Raw genomic sequence first — 27,151 nt, 5'->3', positions numbered from 1 at the left:
AGTATTTCAGAATATTGTTAAGTGAACTACTTGTCTTACCCCTAATTGACTATCTATACTTGTTAATACTATGTTTCACGTTTTTTAGAATATAGTTATGTAGAATAACTGTTTTACTACTAACTTATTATCAATACTTATTAGCGCATTATTTTAAGTGTTTTAGAATATTGTTATGTGAAATACTTGTTTTAGCACTATGTTTCTATATATAGTTGTTAGTACAAGATTTTAAGTGCTTAAGAATATCATCATGTGAAATACTTGTTTTACCACTAACTTACTCTCTGTACTTGTTAGTACAGGGTTTTATATGTTTTAGGATATCTTTAAGTGAAGTACTTGTTTTACCACTAACTTACTATATATACTTGTTAGTACAATATGTTAAGTGTTTTAAAATATAGTTATGTGAAATACTTGTTATAACACTGCTTTGCTGTCTATATTTGTTAGTAGAAGGTTTTTAGTCGTATAGAATATCATTATGTGAAATACTTGTTTTACCACTAACTTACTCTCTATACTTATTAGTACAGGGTTTTAAGTGTTTCAGGATTTTGTTAAGTAAAGTACTTGTTTTACCACTAACGTGTTATCGATACTTGCTGGTACAACGTTTCGAGTGTTTTAGAATATCATCATATGAAATAGTTGATTTACTACTAACTTACTCTCTGTACTTATTAGTACAACGTTTCAATTGTTTTAGAATATCGTTATATGAAATACTTGTTATACCACTGTTTTACTATCTATACTTGTTAGTAGAATGTTCTAAGTGTTTTGGAATATCGTTATTTGAAATAATTGTTTTACCACTGGTTGTTTTCGCAAGGATTCAAGTATTTTAGAATATCGTTATGTGAAATAATTGTTATACCACTGTTTTACTATATATACTTGTTTTAGAATATCGTTATGTGAAATGCTTGCTATACCACTGTTTCACTATATATACTTGTTTTAGAATATCGTTATGTGAAATACTTGTTATACCACTGTTTTACTATATATACTTGTTTTAGAATATCGTTATGTGAAATGCTTGCTATACCACTGTTTCACTATATATACTTGTTTTAGAATATCGTTATGTGAAATGCTTGTTATACCACTGTTTTACTATATATACTTGTTTTAGAATATCGTTATGTGAAATAATTGTTATACCACTGTTTTACTATATATACTTGTTTTAGAATATCGTTATGTGAAATACTTGTTATACCACTGTTTTACCAAATATACTTGTTTTAGAATATCGTTATGTGAAATGTTTGTTATACCACTGTTTACTATATATACTTGTTTTAGAATATCGTTATGTGAAATGTTTGTTATACCACTGTTTACTATATATACTTGTTTTAGAATATCGTTATGTGAAATACTTGTTATACCACTGTTTTACTATATATACTTGTTTTAGAATATCGTTATGTGAAATACTTGTTATACCACTGTTTTACTATATATACTTGTTTTAGAATATCTTTATGTGAAATACTTGTTATACCACTGTTTTACTATATATACTTGTTTTAGAATATCGTTATGTGAAATACTTGTTATACCACTGTTTTACCAAATATACTTGTTTTAGAATATCGTTATGTGAAATGTTTGTTATACCACTGTTTTACTATATATACTTGTTTTAGAATATCGTTATGTGAAATACTTGTTATACCACTGTTTTACTATATATACTTGTTTTAGAATATCGTTATGTGAAATGTTTGTTATACCACTGTTTTACTATATATACTTGTTTTAGAATATCGTTATGTGAAATGTTTGTTATACCACTGTTTTACTATATATACTTGTTTTAGAATATCGTTATGTGAAATGTTTGTTATACCACTGTTTTACTATATATACTTGTTTTAGAATATCGTTATGTGAAATGTTTGTTATACCACTGTTTTACTATATATACTTGTTTTAGAATATCGTTATGTGAAATGTTTGTTATACCACTGTTTTACTATATATACTTGTTTTAGAATATCGTTATGTGAAATGTTTGTTATACCACTGTTTTACTATATATACTTGTTTTAGAATATCGTTATGTGAAATGTTTGTTATACCACTGTTTTACTATATATACTTGTTTTAGAATATCGTTATGTGAAATGTTTGTTATACCACTGTTTTACTATATATACTTGTTTTAGAATATCGTTATGTGAAATGTTTGTTATACCACTGTTTTACTATATATACTTGTTTTAGAATATCGTTATGTGAAATACTTGTTATACCACTGTTTTACTATATATACTTGTTTTAGAATATCGTTATGTGAAATGTTTGTTATACCACTGTTTTACTATATATACTTGTTTTAGAATATCGTTATGTGAAATGTTTGTTATACCACTGTTTTACTATATATACTTGTTTTAGAATATCGTTATGTGAAATGTTTGTTATACCACTGTTTTACTATATATACTTGTTTTAGAATATCGTTATGTGAAATACTTGTTATACCACTGTTTTACTATATATACTTGTTTTAGAATATCGTTATGTGAAATACTTGTTATACCACTGTTTTACTATATATACTTGTTTTAGAATATCGTTATGTGAAATACTTGTTATACCACTGTTTCACTATATATACTTGTTTTAGAATATCGTTATGTGAAATACTTGTTATACCACTGTTTTACTATATATACTTGTTTTAGAATATCGTTATGTGAAATAATTGTTATACCACTGTTTTACTATATATACTTGTTTTAGAATATCGTTATGTGAAATACTTGTTATACCACTGTTTCACTATATATACTTGTTTTAGAATATCGTTATGTGAAATACTTGTTATACCACTGTTTTACTATATATACTTGTTTTAGAATATCGTTATGTGAAATACTTGTTATACCACTGTTTCACTATATATACTTGTTTTAGAATATCTTTATGTGAAATGCTTCTTTTCCAATTAACTTAAAATCAATACTTATTAATACAGAGTTTTAAGATTTTAGTACATTATTATGTAAAGTATTTGTTTTACCATTGTCTTACAATCTATACTAGTTAGAAAGAGGTTTTAAGTGTATTAGATTATCATTGTGTTAAAAACTTGTTATACTACTGTCTTACTATCTACACTTGTTATTAGAAGGTTTCAACTATTTTAAAATATCTTTATGACAAATACTTGTTTTTATTAATAACTTAGTATCTATACTTGTTAGTGCAGGGTTTTAAATGTTTTAGGATATCTTTAAGTGAAGTACTTGTTTTAACTGCAACTTGCTGTAAATATACATGTTAGTTCTAGGTTTTAAGTGAATTAGAATATCCATATGTGAAATACTTGTTTCACAGCTAATGTACTATCTACGCTGGTTAATATTAGGTTTCAAGTGCTTTAAAAGATCATTATGTGAAATAATTGTTTTAATACTGTCTTAGTATCTATACTTTTTAGTACTTACTATCCATAATTGTTAGTACTAGGATCCAAGTGCTTTAGAATATCGTTATGTAAAATACTTGCTTTACCACTAACTTTATATCTATACTTTTTAGAACTTGGTTTGAAGTGCTTTAAAATATCATTATCAATACTTCTTTTAATAATGTTTTACTGTCTATACTTTTTAGTACTAGGTTTCAAGTATTTTAGAATATTATTATAAGAAATACCACTTTTTACCACTAACTTACTATCTATACTTGTTAATATAAAGTTTCAATTGTCCTATAATATCGTAATGTGAAATACTCGTTTTACCACTAACTTACCATCTATACTTGTTAGTAAAACGTTGGAAGTGTATTAGAATATCGTTATATGAAATACTTGTTACACCACTGTTTCACTATATATACTTGATAGTACAAGGTTTTAAGAGTTTTAGAATATCGTTGAGTGAAATAGTTGTTTAACCACTCACTTACTATATATACTTTTAGTACAAGGTTTTAAATGATTTTGACTATCGTTATGTGAAATACATGTTTTACAGCTATCTTGCAATCTATATTTGTTGCAACAAGGTTTCAAGTGTATTAGCATATCATCATGTGAAATACTTGTTATACTAATATATTACAATCTAAACTTGTTAGTACAAAGTGTCAAATGTTTTAAAATATCGTCATGAGAAATACTTGTCATGCGAATATCTTACTACGTGTTAGTAGAAGGTTTTTTAGTGTTTTAGAATATCGTTATGTTAAATACTTGTTTTTCCACTAACTTACTATCTATACTTTTTAATACAGGGTTTTAAAAGTTTTAGGAAATCGTCAGGCAAAGTTCTTGTTTTACCCATAACACACTATCTCTACTTGTTGGTACAAGGTTTTAAGTGTTTAACAATATCATTAAGTGAAATACTTTTTTTACCACTGTCTTCATATCTATGCCTGTTAGTACAAGATTTCAAGTGATTTAGAATAACGCTATGTTAAAAAGTTGTTTTACCGCTAACTTACCAACTATTCTTGATTGTAGAATGTTTTAAATGTTTTAGAATATATTTATGTGAAATACTCGTCTTACCACTGACTTACTCTCTATTCTTGTAAGCACAAGGCTTTCAATGTTTCAGAATATCGTTACGTGAAATATTTGTTTTACCATTGTCTTACTATATATTTTTGTTAATACTTGACTACAAGAGTTTTAGAATATCGTTTTGAGAAATACTTGTTAGAACACGGTTTTAATGTTTTAGAATATCGTTATGTGTAATAATTGTTTTAACACTAACTTACTACCTATAGTTGTTATTACTAGGTTTCAAGTGTTTCAGAATATCGTTATGTGTAATAATTGTTTTAACACTAACTTACTACCTATAGTTGTTATTACTAGGTTTCAAGTGTTTCAGAATATCGTTATGTGTAATAATTGTTTTAACACTAACATACTACCTATAGTTGTTATTACTAGGTTTCAAGTGTTTCAGAATATTGTTATGTGTAATAATTGTTTTAACACTAACTTACTACTTATAGTTGTTATTACTAGGTTTCAAGTGTTTCAGAATATCGTTATGTGTAATAATTGTTTTAACACTAACTTACTACCTATAGTTGTTATTACTAGGTTTCAAGTGTTTCAGAATATCGTTATGTGTAATAATTGTTTTAACACTAACTTACTACCTATAGTTGTTATTACTAGGTTTCAAGTGTTTCAGAATATCGTTATGACAAATACTTGTTTCACTCCTAACTTAATATAGATACTTTTCAGTACAAGGATTTAAGTGTTTTATATTATTGTTGTATGAAATACTGGTCTGCTACTGTGTTACTATCTACACTTGTTAGTCAGGTTTTTAAGTGTTTTAGAATATCGTCACGTGAAACATTTGTTTCATCATTGTCTTACTATCTATTCTTGTTAATACAAGGTTTCAAGAGTTTTAGAATATCGTTTTGAGAAATACTTGTTTAAGCACTGTCTTACTATCTATACTTTTTAGTACAAGGTTTTAATATTATAGAATAATATTATATGTAATATTTGTTTTACCAGTAACTTACTGTGTTTTACGGTAAGCAAGATGTTTAAAGTGTTTGGTAACATTATTATTTTAATAGAGATCAGTAAAAATATACCTGAAACGTGGAACTATTCTTTATATGATTCATACGTGTTTAAAATATTTTGTTTGACTCCACGACTAGTTTCGTTTTAAGATCAAATTTCACGTCAGTTAGGTGAACACCTTTATTGTTGCAGGAGACACTTTTTAAGGTATAGAAAAACAACAACATTGACCTGAATTAGAATTCTCCTTAAGCAGATGAGTAGGACTAACATTTAGTGATGTCGAGAAAACCCACTTGTAGAGAAAAATATATGTGTAAAAACGGATCGTTTGGGTTGAGAAACTCTTTTACGTAAAGGAGCTAACAACGTTCTTCGGTCATCGTCAGGTTTACAAAGAAAGGAAGAGGTAACTGACCGAAAGCTGACCACATGTTTGAAAAGGGGTTGTATAACTGAGTGTCGGAATGTAGAGGGCGTGCTTAGATGTTTGAATATATAATTTTATATTATTTATTTTATTATTATTATTATTTATTATCTTATTTTTAATATAGGTATAAAGGTGTTCCTTTGTATTGGTTTATTTTGGGCTTGAGTTGTTGCATAAGTAAGGCTTCTTTAATTTTGCGTTTGTTTATGTTTGTTTTTTTTATTTAGTATTTGACTGTTTCCTATGGTTATGTTGTGTTTATTTGACTTGCAATGTTCGAAAAATATCAAAAATATTTAATAAATACACAAACATTATCCAAAATTTCCAGAAAAAACTACTTAAAGCCATATTGAACACGAAATACAAAGAACTACATGACTTACAAAAAAAAATGAACCTAGACCATCAACTGGTAAGCTGTATAAATCAGAGATTTACGGACTTATACAACGAAACATAATCCAAATCAACATTAGGAATGACAGAGACAAAAAGATCTGCCACAACAAAAAACTAGAAAAACTAAGATGCAAACAACAGAAAAGACACCACACAAATCGTTGACTAACCTCATAATTAACAGATCCGACCGACAATTAAACACAGACGAGATACATCTATTTAACAAAGTACTCAACTTTGCAATAGCACCTCGGTACATTCCAACCTTAAAAATCAAAACATGTTTAGAAGATCTAGCCAGGGAACTCTTGATACTTTCCACAGAAAACAAAAACAAGAAAACAACCAACAGAAAGAAGACAACTTAGATAATTTTATTGACATCCAACAGCCAAACTTCCCAGGAAAAATTAAAATTTATATTTTCCAGAAACACCTAAAAACAACATCTTAAACGATTTTTTAAAAGAATTTTCTCACAAAACCATCAACATAATTTCACAAAACAGAAAGCTAAAAAGCAATCCTACAAAAAGAAACATTAATTCCATTAAAAACTTAAAATAAGACATAAAACATAAAAATTCTAAAAGCAGATAAAGGTGATGCTATCGTCAGAGTGAACACGAATTGTTCACATCCAAAAAATGAAGAACATCCTATCAGACACTAACAAATTTAAACCAATACACACAAATCTAACAAAGACATACGAAACGCAACTAAACAAAATACTACTAAAAATGAAAAAGCCAACACAATTTCACAAACACTTTATTCCTACCTACGTAAAACCGACTCACGCACATCACAAATATACGGCATCCCCAAACCTCATAAACCAGATTGTCCATTACGACCAATAATGTCCACATATGAATCGTTTAATTACAATCTTGGTAAATACATAGCATGGGCATTCTCCAAATATGTAACATCAGCCAGCTCATTTATCAAAGACTCTTTTAATTTCAAGTCTAATCTTAATCAACTTAATCATAAAGCCTTAATGGCCAGTTTCGAGGTCATATCCCTCTTTACAGAAGTTCCAACCGCTGAAGCCTGCAAGATAGCCTTAGAACTCTATATTCGAGACCCAAACCCATCTATAGACATTCCCAGTAACCAATTAGCAACCGTTATATAATTCATCACGATGAAGACAAACTTCATATTCAACAACCACTACTATATACGAAAAAATGGCCTAAGCATGGGCAACCCAGTGTCACCAGTTTTAGCCAATATTTTTATGATACAAGTTGAAACACAAGCAATTAACACAGCATTACATCCACCACTATTCAGGTACAGATATGTAGACGAGACGATTGCGGGATTCACATCTACAGAACACACACTTAATTTTTTCAATCACATTAACGCTATACATCCCAACATTAACTTCACATGTTAAGAAGAAAAAAGCAATCAAATATCATTTCTTAACCTCAAAATTACAAGAACTGACACACAATTCAAAACAGAAATCCACCGGAAAATCACCCAACCTGGACTATACATTCCTTGGGACTCAGTACATGAAACAGAACAAAAACTCAACATACTAAGAAACCAAATAAACACAGCCATAAAAACTATGCTCACCATATAAAATTAACGATGAGTTAGACAAAATAAAACAATACTTCATCAACATCAATAAGTTTCCTCCACAAACCGTAGAAAACATTATACGCACACACCTAGACAGAAAGCAAAATCAACTAACAAAAGTAAATATATCTCACGAAACTATATACTGCTGCATACCATATATTCCCGACATCAGCAGAAAAATAACCAACATTTGGCAAAAAGTAGTAACAAAATATGACATTCCAGTTAATACCAAATTTATTTATTCAAACACCAGGCACAAAACTGAGGCCTATACTTTGTAAAAACTACACTGACAAACACCACACCAACATTATTTATAAAATACAATGTGATAACTGCCACGACTTCTATATTGGAGAAACAAGTAGAAAAATGGAAACCAGATTAAAATAACATAAAAAGTCACCTTCACACGTTTTCGAACACTGCAAGTCAAATAAACACAACATAATCATAGAAAACTCTCAAATACTTAATAAAGAAACAAACATAAACAAACGCAAAATTGAAGAAGCCTTACTTATACAACAACTCAAGCCCAAAATAACCCAATACAAAGGAACACCTATATACCTATGTTAAAAATAAGATAATAAATAATAATAATAATAAAATAAATAATATAAAATTATATATTCAAACATCTAAGCATGCCCTCTACATTCCGACACTCAGTTATACAACCCCTTTCAAACATGTGGTCAGCTTCTGGTCAGTTACCTCTTCCTTTCTTTGTGAACCTGACGATGACCGAAGAAGGTCGAAACGTTGTTCGCTCTTCTTCGTAAAAAAAGTTTCTCAACCCAAACGAGCCGTTTTTCACATATATTTAGGACTAACATTTGAAAACCCACTGACGACGTGAGTATAAACCATATTAAAATATACAGGGTGTTCGGAAAGTCACTGTGCAGTTTTGTCTGTTAATAAATATATAAGTGCACAGTGACTTACCGAACACCCTGTAGTTTGATACAAATTCATTATATAATAATCTTATCCATCTCTTTAATTGTGGCTTCTGTTTAATTTTTGTTCTTATGAATTTCATCAAATACATTTTAATTTTTTTTTAATTCTTAATAGAAACAAGATTTGTCTTTATCAACAGAAAAATTTCAGCTTAAAAAGCCAAACATAGTAATTTTTTACACAGGTGTTGACAATGATTTGTAAAAAGTTAAATGGTGATGAGTGAAGAACTTTCATTTGAAAAATGATTTGTTTTTAAAGTGATAAAATAGTGAAAGGCAGCTGATCAACACCACCCACCACTAACTCTTGAGTTATAACTGTCACACCGAGTTGTGAAGTTTACCGTTACTCTTATAACGCACTGACAACATTAAAGCGCCCAGCGCCATTTTTCGACTTTTTTGGTGGGAGTGACTGGTCGTGAACCATGTCACTTCTAATGACGGATCGGCACTCTAGATTAGGTTAACGGAAAGGTAGTTTTTAGCTACTGATCCTCAGCGGAAGCTTATACATTTCTGAAACTTCTATTTCAATGATTTTTCCAAAGATCACTTCATAAACTGATAGAGCTTTGGCTCCGCTGTTAGGTGTGTGTTTTTGGCAATGAATTTAGCGAGGCCAACCTTTATTTGGTTCAGTAAGATACGGATTTCTTAAACACTGAGAAATTTGAGAGATGTCATATTCAGTTTTAATTCAATCATTAAGTCGTAAGGGTTAATTGTATGAGCGTTACTGCTGTAATTATTTCGTTTTTGTGGCTTAGCGCGTATATTCATTAAGTTGTATGAATTTAAGTTCTGATTAAGTTGTATCAGAAAGTTCCCGGAATCTTGTTCTAGAGAATTAAAACTTTATAAAGTAACATAGAGTTTTTCTTTGGTAAAAGTTGTATTTTCATTTATTCTACGTGTTAAAAAATTGCAAAGTCTCTTGAACATAACGAGTTTTACTTTCCTTAAGTAAGTTATCAGTACTTTCTAATCAAACAGATCACAACTATCTCAAAAGGTTTGGCCATCACATACACGGAAAGGTTAAATAGTTCATACAACTACATTTCTTCACTATTTAAACTTACTAGTTAGATCTGTATCTGTTAATATTTTTGTAGTCTTGTTTATGATTCACAATGCTTTATTACCTACTAAGACAACTTAAACTTTATCTTTTCAACATTAATTGTTAATTGTGTATTAATTCCGGTTTTCCTCTCTTTAACCATGTGCGAGAAGGATGTGTGTTTGACATTACATGACATACATTAGTTTTATACAATATTCTCAATAATTTCTGTGTCATTAATTTACAACCCGATAAGCCAGTTTCTTATTTATTTCTTTACTATATATATAAAACGTATTACGTTGGTGTAAAAATAAGATTTTGACCTAGAGGGAAATACAGGACAGAGCAACTACTTAGTTGTTTCTTGAAAAAATGTGAAAAAACCGGTTGCGTGTTCCAATTAACAGTACGTAACATAATCAAGAAAAACAACATATGGAAAAACGAAACAAGTCGCATGTATACAAGTTGCTTTCAAGACATAACCATGACGGGTAAGAACAACTGTATGAATGATATCAAGCCGTAGATGAATGGCAGTGTGTGGTGACATTCAACCAAACCTTATGCGTCTCGATAATTGTAACAAGATTCGAGTCATTTGTTTACTAGTCAACGTGTCAAAATAATTGTCAGAAGTTTTTGTGGAATGCCGCAAAACTAATCAAATGGATTAATAATCTTCACAGTCTTGTGAGGTGAGGTCAAGCTAGGGGTCAGAAGGATGAAAACAGAGGTCGAAGTGGACTCTGCTCACAAAGAGATAAATGTTCTGGAACATTTGTACCAAACAGGAATTATTATTTTGTACAAAAAGACAATAGGATGTGGCTCATCAATAATAAGGCTTCCAGTCATACTTTCCGTTCACATACTTCAAACACCTGCAGAAAGAAAAAAATCATGCGTGGAATTCCATACAAAGATATACACTTCAAGTCGTTGAATGACATGACCACAGATTTATATGTAATCAAACTGTCTATACGATGGCTGTAAAAGTTCCATCCTCTTTTGCTAGATTAACTGGTTCAGTTTTCAGCTGCAAAACTTACAGCATCAATAATAATACATTTAGCAATCTCTCTGATTCACCTATCCTGTCGGAATGTAGGAAAAACTGGAAACTGCTTCTGTGTTTTCAAAAATTCTGTTGTGGACATACCCCATATTAGGAACAGGCAGTTTTTACTTCTTTCGTGCATTTAAGTTTGTTTGTTTTTGGAATTTCGCACAAAGCTACTCGAGGGCTATCTGTGCTAGCCGTCCCTAATTTAGCAGTGTAAGACTAGAGGAAAGGCAGCTAGTCATCATCACCCACCGCCAACTCTTGGGCTACTCTTTTCCTAACGAATAGTGGGTTTGACCCCCACGGCTGAAAGGGCGAGCATGTTTGGTGTAACGGGGATTTGAAACCGCGACTTTCTGATTACGAGTCGAATGCCTTAACCACCTGGCCAGTGTAAGACTAGAGGGAAGGCAGCTAGTCATCACCACCCACCGCCAACTCTTGAGATACTCTTTTACCAACGACTAGTGGGATTGACCGTCACATTATAACGCCCCCACGGATGAAAGGGCGAGCATGTTTGGCGCGACCGGGATGCAAACCCGCGACCCTCAGATTAAGTCGCACGCCGTAACACGCTTGGCCATGCCGGGCCACGTGCATTTAAGAAACAACTAAGTAGTTGCTCTGTCCTTTATTTCCCTCTAGGTCAAAATCTTATTTTTTACACCAACGTAATACGTTTTATATATATAGCAAAGAAATAAATAAGAAACTGGCTTATCGGGCTGTAAATTAATGATATAGAAATTATTGAGAATATTGTATAAAACTAATGTATGTCATGTAATGTCAAACACACATCCTTCTCGCACATGGTTAAAGAGAGGAAAACCGGAATTAATACACAATTAACAATTAATGTTGAAAAGATAAAGTTTAAGTTGTCTTAGTAGGTAATAAAGCATTGTGAATCATAAACAAGACTACAAAAATATTAACAGATACTGATCTAACTAGTTAGTTTAAATAGTGAAGAAATGTTGTTGTATGAACTATTTAACCTTTCTGTACATGTGATAGTTTTGAGATAGTTATGATCTAAGTTTTTTTTAGCGTTTCCATAACTTTGATTTATCTTAAAGCATTAAAGTGAAATTAAATTAGGTAAAAAATAAAACTGATGAAAACAAATTACTGTGTTTATAACAGGAAAACGTTTACAATTTGGGAGAAGTGTCGTCGTTTCACTTTACACTCACCATATTATAGTTAATTCATAACTGTTGTCTGTCTTCAGTTCTCAGTTATGAGAGCAGGTTCTGTTTGGTGCACACATGCAGTGAGATATTTCAGGAGTTTCCAGATTAGCACGAACAGACTGCTACTTGGTAGAATTTAAAACACCTGAGTTATAGGTATAGACAGACTAAGTCAAGGGTTGAAACTGACTTGTTTCTTAAGAACTGTGATTGTTTTTCAACAAATAGCAAGACTGTTACCATTAGTTTCTTAGACAAACCAAACATTGAGACTTGAGGGGTGGATTCTTCAACTTTTACTATTATTACTTTCAATAAAATTACTGTGAAGTCCACGACGTCTCAGGATGTTTTATGTTAGTTTTTTCTTCATAGAACGAGGAACATCTATTGTCACTGATTATTCAATCGTTGTGAGAACAGCACTGTCATAAAAAACACGAACCTTGAACAGTCTGTTTATGATAAACACCACTTTTGAAATATCTTTCACTTGCTATACGAACAACGATATATAAGCATGTTAGTAAACAGATAAAACTTCCACCGCTAATTTACGAATTGAAAAGTGTGCACGTGTTGCAGCAGAATATGAAACACCTGCAAAGAGACCCGATTATAATGGTGACTGCGAAACTTGTACATATATTCGATATGATCCAGAAGACTTTGCAACCCATTATTACAGCAGCTAATTCACAGTGGCGAAGGATATATTTTACCACTTCCTAAAGCTAGTTCAGAATGTCCAAGGATACGTTTAAGTCAATATCAAAACATATATCGTATAAAATACGGAACATATGATTTGGGCCGAAATACTAATGCGACGAGAAACCTGTTTCTCGCTAACATTATTACTATTAGGTAATTTGGAATCGTTCAGGTATATATTGAAATATGCTTTTTATAAAAATGAATTATCATTGAAAACAATTTACTAAAAAAATTAATATTATTTTCATAAATTTGTTTTTGGATTTTAAATTCGATTGTAATTTGGACGCTAAAAACTGAATTTAGTTATACTTTGTGGGAACAGTATAAATATTCCAATGTGTAGTTTTGTGTGTATCAACAAAAAATTTCATAAATATTTCAATATAAAAATATTACTAAGAATTTCCATGAAAAGTGTGCTTAAAAACAATGAAATAAAAACCGATTTTCAAACGTTAACCACAAGAGATAAACTGTAATTCATAAATCATTATTACGGAGATTTATTCCTGGAAGTTCATTGATGTTTGTCAACATAATCACGTCCTTCAAGTTTATCAAATCGCTTTCCCACTTCGTGCAACTCTTCAAAAACTCATTGTAAGATGGTGAGAAAAAAATATTATTTTCAAACAGCATAGCACACGCTGACTGTTTTCAAACCAGTAGCAAGTTCATCAGTCTCAATCGTAAGTAATACAGATGTCAACAGGACAGGTTCCTACCATTGGCTTCCAAGATTGGTCGTAGCAAACACAAACTTTAATCACATATTATCCCAATAACCTGATCGTAAATTGAAACATTAAAGTTAATTCTTTATTGCGCATGACAGCAAATTAGAAAACGCATGCTTCCCAAATTTCAATTGAGAGACTAAATTTAGTTTTTTGCACAGGAACGTTGGTTTAGACAGTTTACAAAAACATGACTATATAAACATTGTAATTAAATTCTGGATGATATTATTAACAATTTATTTTTCTTATCGACTTAGTAAAAAACATCTTGATAGTTTGAAACGAATTCTTAGTTGATGGTGTTACTAAGTTATTTTTAAGTTAATGTCTTGAGTGAATAACGTTAGCGTGTAGATCATTTTTAGGACTTGTTGTTACAAGTAGATTACAGTTTAACACGTGTTTTCCCGTTAAGTTTTCTTTCAAAAGGAGTGTTATGCATCTTTTTACACTAATATGACTTTTAAAAGGGAAAAATATATTATAACAGACTTGCATAGATCTCTCTTTCTTAATGTTTAGAAATATAGTTCTAAGAAGAATATTTACATCTTTTCACAAGTATAATAAAAAGCTCTCATTAAACTTGGAAACAACATTTTTTATTAGTTAAAACAAAATCAAACAAAAAAAAACAATGTTCATTTAAATGCGAGCGATTTTATAGACGGAAGGACATTCACACATTAAAAATATTATGGAAGGAGAACACTTACACATTAAAACCTTTATCGACCGAAGGACATTCATACGTTAAAAATTTTATAGACGGAAGGACATTCACACGTTAAAAATTTTATAGATGGAAGGACATTCACACATTAAAAATTTTATAGAAGTACACATATTTTAATGTGTACATACTTACACATTAAAAATTTACATAAGAAAGGACACTCATACAATAAAACATTTACAGAAGGAAGGACACTAACACGTTAAAAGTTTTATAGAGGGAGGACACTTACACATCAAAAATTTTATAGAAGGAAGGACACTCACACATTAAAAATGTTATAGAAGGAAGAACATTCATATATTAGTTTCATAGAAAAAGGACATTTACACATTAAAAATGTTATAGAAGGGGAACACTTACACATTAAAAAGTTTATAAAAGGAAGGACACTCACACATTAAAAATTTTATAGACGGAAGGACATTCACACATTAGAATTTTTATAGTTAGCCCTCCCTCATTTAGCAGTGTAAGACGAGAGGGAAGACAACTGGTAATTACCACCCACTGCCAGTTTTTGGGCTACTCTTTTACCAAAAAATAGTGGAATTGACCGTTACCTTTTAATGCCCGCAAGGCTGAAAGGGCAAGCATGTTTGGTGCGACGGGGATTCGAACCCGCGATCTTCAGAGTACGAGTCGAACGCCTTAACCCATCTGACCATACCGGTGTAACGATTTCAAATTACCCCCGTTTTCAAGTTACCCTCCGGAAATATGAAATCGTTTTCAGAGTACCGGGGGAGTAACATAAAATCGATTTTAAATTACTCCCCCTTGATTTCAAATTCCCCCTCTTCTAACGCCAAAATGACAAACATAATGATTGGTTTAAATATTTGTAGTGTGTGTCGAGTACGTATCTAAGTACATGATAATAGGCAAAATACCTATTATTTCTTTTATTAAAATTGATTATTTATATAAGATAAAAGAGATTTTCATGGCTCGTCGTCGCCAGATCACAAGGTTTACATACTGACTTCATTCAATATATTGTAATTTATACATATTAATTTTTTTATATTTCTTTATGCGCACTGAAATAAAAATGAGTGATTGATAGCATGAGATATAGAACATGATAAATATTCGAATATTTACATTGTTATAAATGTGTTAATTTCATTTACAAACACTGGGTGCGATAAGAACGTTTAGCATCTTAACAAAACGTTAAAACGAGTCTATCTGGAAGGGGTAGTTTGAAATCAAGGGGGGTAAGATGAAAACAAATTCAAATTACCGGGGGGTAACATTTACAGGGGGTAGTTTAAAATCGGTACACCGGGACTAAACATTTTATAGAAAGAAGAGCACTCATACAATGAAATTAGCACAGAAATAAACAATATATTAAACAAAAATCCAACAGATAATGGTGGATTAAAACTGCATAAGAATAAAATACAGTTAAAGATAAAAATTAAGCCTGCACTGGTGTAGACCGAAATATGACAAGTATTTTGTCATGCTGGAATAAGTTTTTTATTTTACGGTTTTTTTCAGTGACAAAGTCACGATGATGGACTTCTGATATAGCTAAAAAGAGAATATTTAAACATAATGTTTAAGTGAATTAATTATATCAAATTCTAATATCTTGGCCTAACCCCAGTGGCACAGCAGTATCTCTGTGGAGTCACAACGGTATAAACTGGGTTTTGATACCCATGGTAGACAGATCACAGACATCTCTTTGTGTAGCTTTGTGCTTAGCTACAAAACAAATTCATATTGAAATTAACAACAATAATAACTTATCCCTTTAACCATGGTCAGATGGTTAGGGCCCTCAACTCGTAATCCTCGTCACACCAAACATGCTCGCCCTTTCAGACGAGGGAGCATTATAATGTAATGATCAATCCCAATATTTGTTTGCAAAAGCTTAGCCTAAGAGCTGGCTGTGGGTGGTGGTGACTAGCTGCCTTCCCTCTAGTCTTACACTGCTAAATTAGGGATTGCTAGTGCAGATAACCATCGTATAGCTTTGCGCGAAATTCAAAACAAAACAAAACCTAAACTCTTGAAATTTTATATTTTCACGAAACAAAGTTAAGTATTACCATGTGTTGGAAAACAATCACAATAGTAAATAAAAGTAGTTAGTTCTATTACTGAACAGAGTCTAGTCACAGGTGGAAAGAAATAAGACATTTTGAATAATCTGGTTGTTAAATGAACACTTCAACTATACCATATGAAGGTTGCGTGTTCGTGTTAAGAACAATATTCCTGAAAATGCATCGTGCATCACGTGGCAGTTGTCAACCCAAGTAATGGATATCAAATATGTGTGTAGAGAAAATTTGATAATTATCTGATGGCAAACATCAATTAACGATCTGATGAAGTTTGATACATGAAGCACAGATCAGATAAAATCTGATAATTACCTGAAGAGGAATATCATTTATGGATCTGATGAAGTCTGATAACTGTCTGATGATAAGCGTCAGTTACATATGTGACTGACCAACTGAATTTGACCTCCAACTACGAACATTCATATTCTAAAAGTACGAACGTGTTTTACTTTGTAAGTAAATGTATTTTTACAATTATAGTTATTAAGTATGGTTAAAAGAGTGAAAGTTTGGGTTAAGAATATTGACAAGCTTTTTAAAAAAATCAAATAAGTTATTTATTTGTAACACATCGATTAGATTGGATCATTAAATTGTAAACTAATATGAAGTCTAAATACTACTTACCACAGCATTTTCCAATTTTATTCCGAGTTGTGGCGAAACACGAAAATAGCAACTTTTCTTCATTCAGTAAACATAATGTTTGTTACAATACAACCACACAATTTTTGTAGTGAAGCCTGGAATAACTTATTGCACTTTTAACAATACTCTAAACAAAGCTTAGAATTTAACCTTAGTGTAAGGTGCTTTTGTAACAGACTTATGAACAGCTCATGGCCTTAACCGTTGGGTTCAACTTTAGACTCGTTACAAAAGTACTTATTTAGATTTTAGGTCATGTCTTGACAGGCCACCAACACGAGGTAATTTACATATGCTTTTTGTTTGTTTTGCACTTTGCGCAAAGCTACACGAGGGCTATCTGCGCTAGGTCTCACTAATTTAGCAGTGTAAGACTAGAGAGAAGACAGCTGGTAATTACCACCCACCCCCAATTCTCAGGCTATCTTTTATCAAAGAGCAGTGGGATTAGTCGTCACATAATAACGCCCCACAGCTGAAAAGGGCGAGCATATTTGGTGTAACGGGATTCGAACCCACGATTCACAGGTTAAGAATCGAGAGCCCTAACCAGCTGGCCATACCGGGCCAATTTACGTATGAAGATACAGGATACAACTGAATACAAATTAAATAGTCGTTTTGTTTATACGCTGTCTATATCAAAACTATCAAGATTATTTTGAAACAACACTAGCTGTAAATCATTCAGTTCTTCGTTCTGTCTTCTATTATTTTCAGTAAAACAGACACAACTTTAGTTAAGCTGTAAACTAAATTAACACCAGAAATACTCTCGGTCATAACCTGTAAAACTGTATCAATTATTCTAAGATATTTTTAAGTAATTATACTTTAAAAAATTTAAATCTACTATTTCTTTAGTACAGTTAATGTTCTTTACATTTCTCTGTTTATTCATTACTTAACCTTTTTAGTAAAACACTGTTAGAATAGATAAAAAGTAGTACAATTATGAAAACCTGTAAAATTGTGTGACTTCTTGTAGGTTCTGGATTACTGTTATCTTCATTTCTGGGGTCAAAGCAATTCTTTGGAGGAACTTGATAAGTGTGAAGAAGTCGGTGTTTAGTGTTTTTCCGATTATTCAAGAAACGTATTAGATATACTTTTAAAAGTGTTTCTTTCAACTAAGTTGGTACAAGAGCGATCTTCTAGTAACGATTGGACCATTCCATCAGACTTTGATACTGGTCTTTGCAGAACTTATTTCTGTTCTTTATCTAATACATTTGATGTAATTATACAAAACAATTAATTCAGGGCGTATCAAGACAAACCGTGTAACTCCAGTCTCTTCACTAAAAATGTTCCACTCTTATTTTCATTGCTGTCCCGTTAACTGCTTTTTTTTGTGGCATTGGTTCATCATTTGTTTGTGTGTTTTATCTAATTATTGAATTTTTTAACATACCACGTCCGTCTAGTTCAAATTTACAGCTGTGAATTTTCTCGATTCGAGATCAAGAACAAAATGTCTCTTCCTAACCCCTGCAATGGGTTTCAAGTCTATATCTTCCTTATTTGGTATCGTGGTTCACTAATGTCCGAGTTTTTCTTATAACATTTGCAGATCTGTTGTTTTCTCTATACCATAAATTATATACACTAAAATAATAAAACATACTCTTGAATACCTTTAAATATATATATATGTAGTACCTGTATTCCACATATTCTTCGCTTCGATTTCTTATGACGTTGTTAAGCAGTTTCTACAGAATATAAGAATTTTCGATTAGGATATCAATCAATATTCCAAATCTGAATTTATTTTACTTTAACTTAGTTTGAAGGCGTGAAAGAAGCCGGAAACAAAACGAAATAATGTTTATTCAAACTGTATCAAGAATGAATTCAGAAAGTATAGTGCTTTTCGGGTAAAGAGCCCCCGATCTATGAAGAACAAGTACTACTGACTATTCAGACTGACAAAACAATTACAGACATTAAACAATAATGCTAGTATTATCTCTGGGTGCCCAAGTTAATGTTGGTCTTTACTTCCCAAAAATAAGGGAATTTATATCATTGAGGGTTTACCTAACTTGTAAATGAGAAAGACAATTGGCCATTGTTAATTAATATGTACAACTTTACTAACATTTTTCCCAAGAAAAGACACAAGAGCTAACTTGGATTAATTTTTGTTTGTTTGTTAAAATTAAGCAAAAAGCTACACAATGGACTGTCTGCGCTTTGCCCACCACGGGTATCGAAACCCGCTTTTTAGCAAGGTGAGTCCACAGACATACCGCTGTGACACTGGGTGCTACTTGGTTTACTAACTCAGACAATAATGTAACTAGAACGTAAAGGATATGGTACATCCTCAACCAACGTTCATTGGTAAATTATATACGCGAATTTATATGATTTTTTTGGAAAAGTCTACATTAAACAGGGAGTAGCAAACGTATGGCACGTCTGAATACCACAACAAGGCCTCATAAGTCAAAGGCTCATAAGTTTTAACCCTCATGAGTCAAAGTTTCAGAAAGTCTCAAGCCTCAATTCAACATCAATGACAGTCTTGCCAAATCTCTAGATGCAGTTTCACTAAAGTTTCATTTCTTTATCTTATGTAAGCTTGATCATTAAATCTGTAAAGTAGAAAGTGTGTTCCACAGTCTAAGATTGGTCTCGTCCTTGCTCTCGAAGAAAACCTGTCTAAAAGTAATTATGTTGTAGAACAATAGTACATACTTTGTGATTATAATTATGTTGTAGAACAATAGTACATACTTTGTGATTATAATTATGTTGTAGAACAATAGTACATACTTTGTGATTATAATTATGTTGTAGAACAATAGTACATACTTTGTGATTATAATTATGTTGTAGAACAATAGTACATACTTTGTCATTATCATTATGTTGTAGAACAATAGTACATACTTTGTCATTATAATTATGTTGTAGAACAATAGTACATACTTTGTGATTATAATTATGTTGTAGAACAATAGTACATACTTTGTCATTATCATTATGTTGTAGAACAATAGTACATACTTTGTCATTATCATTATGTTGTAGAACAATAGTACATACTTTGTCATTATCATTATGTTGTAGAACAATAGTACATACTTTGTCATTATAATTATGTTGTAAAACAATAGTACATACTTTGTGATTATAATTATGTTGTAGAACAATAGTACATACTTTGTCATTATCATTATGTTGTAGAACAATAGTACATACTTTGTCATTATCATTATGTTGTAGAACAATAGTACATACTTTGTCATTATCATTATGTTGTAGAACAATAGTACATACTTTGTCATTATCATTATGTTGTAGAACAATAGTACTTACTTTGTCATTATCATTATGTTGTAGAACAATAGTACATACTTTGTCATTATCATTATGTTGTAGAACAATAGTACATACTTTGTCATTATCATTATGTTGTAGAACAATAGTACATACTTTGTCATTATAATTATGTTGTAGAACAATAGTACATACTTTGTGATTATAATTATGTTGTAGAACAATAGTACATACTTTGTCATTATCATTATGTTGTAGAACAATAGTACATACTTTGTCATTATCATTATGTTGTAGAACAATAGTACATACTTTGTGATTATAATTATGTTGTAGAACAATAGTACATACTTTGTGATTATAATTATGTTGTAGAACAATAGTACATACTTTGTGATTATAATTATGTTGTAGAACAATAGTACATACTTTGTCATTATCATTATGTTGTAGAACAATAGTACATACTTTGTGATTATAATTATGTTGTAAAACAATAGTACATACTTTGTGATTATAATTATGTTGTAGAACAATAGTACATACTTTGTCATTATCATTATGTTGTAGAACAATAGTACATACTTTGTCATTATCATTATGTTGTAGAACAATAGTACATACTTTGTCATTATAATTATGTTGTAGAACAATAGTACATACTTTGTCATTATCATTATGTTGTAGAACAATAGTACTTACTTTGTCATTATCATTATGTTGTAGAACAATAGTACATACTTTGTGATTATAATTATGTTGTAGAACAATAGTACATACTTTGTGATTATAATTATGTTGTAGAACAATAGTACATACTTTGTGATTATAATTATGTTGTAGAACAATAGTACATACTTTGTCATTATCATTATGTTGTAGAACAATAGTACATACTTTGTGATTATAATTATGTTGTAAAACAATAGTACATACTTTGTGATTATAATTATGTTGTAGAACAATAGTACATACTTTGTCATTATCATTATGTTGTAGAACAATAGTACATACTTTGTCATTATAATTATGTTGTAGAACAATAGTACATACTTTGTCATTATCATTATGTTGTAGAACAATAGTACTTACTTTGTCATTATCATTATGTTGTAGAACAATAGTACATACTTTGTCATTATCATTATGTTGTAGAACAATAGTACATACTTTGTCATTATCATTATGTTGTAGAACAATAGTACATACTTTGTCATTATCATTATGTTGTAGAACAATAGTACATACTTTGTCATTATCATTATGTTGTAGAACAATAGTACATACTTTGTCATTATCATTATGTTGTAGAACAATACTACATACTTTGTGATTATAATTATGTTGTAGAACATTAGTACATACTTTGTCATTATAATTATGTTGTAGAACAATAGTACATACTTTGTCATTATCATTATGTTGTAGAACAATAGTACTTACTTTGTCATTATCATTATGTTGTAGAACAATAGTACATACTTTGTGATTATAATTATGTTGTAGAACAATAGTACATACTTTGTGATTATAATTATGTTGTAGAACAATAGTACATACTTTGTGATTATAATTATGTTGTAGAACAATAGTACATACTTTGTCATTATCATTATGTTGTAGAACAATAGTACATACTTTGTGATTATAATTATGTTGTAAAACAATAGTACATACTTTGTGATTATAATTATGTTGTAGAACAATAGTACATACTTTGTCATTATCATTATGTTGTAGAACAATAGTACATACTTTGTCATTATAATTATGTTGTAGAACAATAGTACATACTTTGTCATTATCATTATGTTGTAGAACAATAGTACTTACTTTGTCATTATCATTATGTTGTAGAACAATAGTACATACTTTGTCATTATCATTATGTTGTAGAACAATAGTACATACTTTGTCATTATCATTATGTTGTAGAACAATAGTACATACTTTGTCATTATCATTATGTTGTAGAACAATAGTACATACTTTGTCATTATCATTATGTTGTAGAACAATAGTACTTACTTTGTCATTATCATTATGTTGTAGAACAATAGTACATACTTTGTGATTATAATTATGTTGTAGAACAATAGTACATACTTTGTCATTATAATTATGTTGTAGAACAATAGTACATACTTTGTGATTATAATTATGTTGTAGAACAATAGTACATACTTTGTCATTATCATTATGTTGTAGAACAATAGTACATACTTTGTGATTATAATTATGTTGTAAAACAATAGTACATACTTTGTGATTATAATTATGTTGTAGAACAATAGTACATACTTTGTCATTATCATTATGTTGTAGAACAATAGTACATACTTTGTCATTATAATTATGTTGTAGAACAATAGTACATACTTTGTCATTATCATTATGTTGTAGAACAATAGTACTTACTTTGTCATTATCATTATGTTGTAGAACAATAGTACATACTTTGTCATTATCATTATGTTGTAGAACAATAGTACATACTTTGTCATTATCATTATGTTGTAGAACAATAGTACATACTTTGTCATTATCATTATGTTGTAGAACAATAGTACATACTTTGTCATTATCATTATGTTGTAGAACAATACTACATACTTTGTGATTATAATTATGTTGTAGAACATTAGTACATACTTTGTCATTATAATTATGTTGTAGAACAATAGTACATACTTTGTCATTATCATTATGTTGTAGAACAATAGTACATACTTTGTCATTATAATTATGTTGTAGAACAATAGTACATACTTTGTCATTATCATTATGTTGTAGAACAATAGTACATACTTTGTCATTATAATTATGTTGTAGAAAAATAGTACATACTTTGTCATTATAATTATGTTGTAGAACAATAGTACATACTTTGTCATTATAATTATGTTGTAGAACAATAGTACATACTTTGTCATTATCATTATGTTGTAGAACAATAGTACATACTTTGTGATTATAATTATGTTGTAGAACAATAGTACATACTTTGTCATTATAATTATGTTGTAGAACAATAGTACATACTTTGTCATTATCATTATGTTGTAGAACAATAGTACATACTTTGTCATTATCATTATGTTGTAGAACAATAGTACATACTTTGTCATTATCATTATGTTGTAGAACAATAGTACATACTTTGTCATTATAATTATGTTGTAGAACAATAGTACATACTTTGTCATTATAATTATGTTGTAGAACAATAGTACATACTTTGTATTATAATTATGTTGTAGAACAATAGTACATACTTTGTCATTATAATTATGTTGTAGAACAATAGTACATACTTTGTCATTATCATTATGTTGTAGAACAATAGTACTTACTTTGTCATTATAATTATGTTGTAGAACAATAGTACATACTTTGTCATTATCATTATGTTGTAGAACAATAGCACTTACTTTGTCATTATAATTATGTTGTAGAACAATAGTACATACTTTGTGATTATAATTATGTTGTAGAACAATAGTACATACTTTGTCATTATCATTATGTTGTAGAACAATAGTACTTACTTTGTCATTATAATTATGTTGTAGAACAATAGTACATACTTTGTCATTATAATTATGTTGTAGAACAATAGTACTTACTTTGTCATTATAATTATGTTGTAGAACAATAGTACTTACTTTGTCATTATAATTATGTTGTAGAACAATAGTACATACTTTGTCATTATCATTATGTTGTAGAACAATAGTACTTACTTTGTCATTATAATTATGTTGTAGAACAATAGTACATACTTTGTGATTATAATTATGTTGTAGAACAATAGTACTTACTTTGTCATTACACTCGGAGGAAATGACAATGGATGAATTAGCTTCAAGAACACCACGAATACTGCGACATATTTATTACAACATTAGTAAATTAACAATTGTAGAAATGGTTAGAAAGTTTTTAAAGAACACTTTACAACAGAAATATGCGCCACTACAGTGAGTGGGTATTTTTCACACCAGATACATGTGCTATAACCAAAGATTATTATATTAAAACACTGATGATTTCGCTGATAATGTAAATATTTTAAGATCGTGCTGTAATACATGATGTGCTTGTGAGTGTAGTTTATGTTATAAGACGAATGCTAGACAGAATAATGAATCAGTAAAAAGTGGTCTGTTCTCTAGATTCATCTTGCTAAAGTAAAATGTGCTACAAGTTAAAGACGATTTTCAAACTCATTTTGTAGCAAGTTTATGTACTATGTTTTATGATAAAATAATGCAACATAATTGTCTCCCAATGAGACAGCGGTAAGTTTAAGGATTTACAGTGATTTACAATCAGTGGCTCAATTTCCCTCCGTGAGCACAGTAGATAGCCTGATATACTTTTGCTGTAAAAAAACACACACATACATGCTATATAGTTTGATTCCGTTGTGTTAAGTACATAGATACACAGTGTGCAATATGTACTTAATCTACCATAAGTATCAAACCCTCAATTTCAGCATCATTTCTTCGTGCATGGTTTCTATAATTCATCTACTGTACAAGAACAGCAGTTTCACAATGCAAATTTCAACAGTCTGATCGAACAAAACTACAAAAGTGTCTATGTATATAATAATATCAATACTCATTTCATTCTCCAGTTACATGAGGTAAGCATTAGATGAGGTTTAACTGTAAGTCTTATCTTGCTGAATACATATCTGGTTGATTTCGTTTCCAGAAGAAGATTATTCTTGGTCGCGCTGCCTACTATGCTTGGGACTAATGAACAGTTTTGCCACTGATTTCTCTTTACGTGGATTTCCTCGTGTTACTAAATACAGCATTTTGTTTTCCACACAGGAGGTAGGACGTGTTCTAGGTCTTATTTTGTTTGATCCTTGTGCTCCAAATTAGTCAGTATTTCTTTGTTTCCCAATGCCAGTAAATACAAAAATATTTTCGTTCTAGAACTTCTAAATCCCTGATCTAAACCGGTATCTGTTATTTTAGTATACTAATTTTTGCATTAGAAAAAAGCTAACAGATACCAAACCCTAAAGCTATATATGTTTGTTGAACGCAATCAAAATGTAGTTCTTGTAAGTACTGCTGCATCACAACATTATATTGGATTTGCATTGACTTGCTCATTTACTTATTCAAAGTTATTTTAATATAATTTACTCAACTCTGTATATTGGTCATTTTCCTAGCTTTAATTTAAACAATATAACGCATTGTCATTTGATGTTGGCTCATCAGCTCATTTTCTATCGAAATATGCTTTTAGATGTTTTTGTTGAGATTATAATAAGATAACAGCTTTGTAGTTGTGAAAGATATTTTAAAATCGTTGCTTAAGAAACTAGTTTGTTACTGATAAAGGGAAGATGTTGTAACCTCACTTTTTAACAGAGTAATGTGATAATGGATCTTGGGTTTCTTTATTGTGTTAAATTTTGTTCTCAAATAATGAGAATATGATATTCAAAGTTTCAAGTTGTCCCCTCGTTCATGAGTTTGTTTTTTTACGCACCAGACGATATATCTAAACGTCTAATCAATAAAGACCCTTCGATTTGTAACAATTCTTTATTCTCTGTTGACCAGAGAACCTAAAGTCTTTACCATAAGGTGCCTTATTACGTACATGTTGAAATGTGTGTAAAAATAGTGGAATGTGTTTTTGTACGTTAGAGGAGAGACCCAAGGTTTATTAGGCTTCTGGAAAGAGATTCCCTAAACTTTGAAGAATTTTTTCAAAATATACAAGGAGCAATCATCTGTGTATTAAAGTTCAAGGATGGATATTTGGACACTTTCCGTGAAGAGTTCTCTGTCCGTATGATAATCAATATTAATTGCAAGAGGTTCTTGGTGAGAAATTGGATGATAATCAGAAAAATGGAGCCAGAACTGGACCAATGGCATACATAACCTTGTTTGACCTCGATTCGAATGGTGAAGAGTTCAGTATCGAATTCACTTCAAAAATTGTCGTGGTCGTATGACCATAAAAAAAGCCTGAATACCTTGATGTATTTTTCAGAGCAACTAAATTTGACTCTTAATCTTTCACAATTGGCAGAATCAAAAACCTTAATGAAGTCAATGAAAGTCTTGTGTATGTCTTATTTGATATTTAAAAAAAAACTGCCAAAATGGGATAGAAATACATCATTAAAAATACAAATTGTAAATAAATAAAACTCAAGAAGTAAGTTTATACTTATGCTAACTCAAGGTTATGTGACTGACGTCGCCACTGGGTGTTCTTAAGTGTTGTGTACAACTGTGCTGAATACTTGATAATGCAAAGTTAATAGTGGCTAAAAGTTGAATTTTTAAATGATGTATTTCTATTCCACTTTAGCTGTTTTTAAATTCTGTAGAGTGTAGGATATCTTCAATATTTATATGCACATGTCTTTTTGTTATCCCTGAACCTCAAAGGCAACAAAGATCATATCAGCTATCCAAAAAGATGGTTTGCAGCCATATTAATATTCTGAGGGAATATCCTCAGCGAAAGGAAGAAGATAATTGGTGAGCATATGGGAAAGTGTTTTAAATACATTAGAAAGAAGGAAAACAACCTTTATAATTCCCACAA

General features: G+C 30.3%; 1 pseudogene; it reads left to right on the top strand.

Moving 5' to 3' along the window:
* Window positions 1-27,151, top strand: part of LOC143232452 (sodium-dependent dopamine transporter-like) — an 80,887-nt pseudogene that overhangs the window by 743 nt on the left and 52,993 nt on the right.

Source organism: Tachypleus tridentatus, chromosome 11 (assembly GCF_004210375.1).
Source record: "Tachypleus tridentatus isolate NWPU-2018 chromosome 11, ASM421037v1, whole genome shotgun sequence".
NCBI lineage: Eukaryota > Metazoa > Arthropoda > Merostomata > Xiphosura > Limulidae > Tachypleus > Tachypleus tridentatus.
The sequence above is the reverse complement of the archived record's forward strand: the minus strand, read 5'-3'. Positions and strand labels throughout refer to the sequence as shown.